This window comes from Pygoscelis adeliae, unplaced genomic scaffold, assembly GCF_000699105.1.
Source record: "Pygoscelis adeliae isolate BGI_AS28 unplaced genomic scaffold, ASM69910v1 Scaffold4, whole genome shotgun sequence".
NCBI classification, from domain to species: domain Eukaryota; kingdom Metazoa; phylum Chordata; class Aves; order Sphenisciformes; family Spheniscidae; genus Pygoscelis; species Pygoscelis adeliae.
Genome location: NW_008824986.1, coordinates 437572 through 437850, shown reverse-complemented (window position 1 = coordinate 437850; position 279 = coordinate 437572).

Genomic DNA, 279 nt, shown 5'->3' with positions numbered 1-279 from the left:
CCCCCCCGCGCGCCCCGGTGCTGCCCCTCCTCCCCTCCCCTCCGCAGATGCCGAGTACGCCGAGGGGGCCTCCCTGCCGGACCTGGACCTGCTGCACGACCCCGAGGATGAGCTGCTGTGCGCCAACCTGATGGACCTGGTCCAGGCCATGCTGGGCAGAGCCCCGCTGGGCGCCAAGCGCTGCTCCCGGCTCCTCATGCCGGCCCAGCTCCTGGCGCAGGTGAGGACGGAGCTGCTGCACCTGGCCTGCCGCGAGCCCCGCGGGCTGCGCGGGGGCCC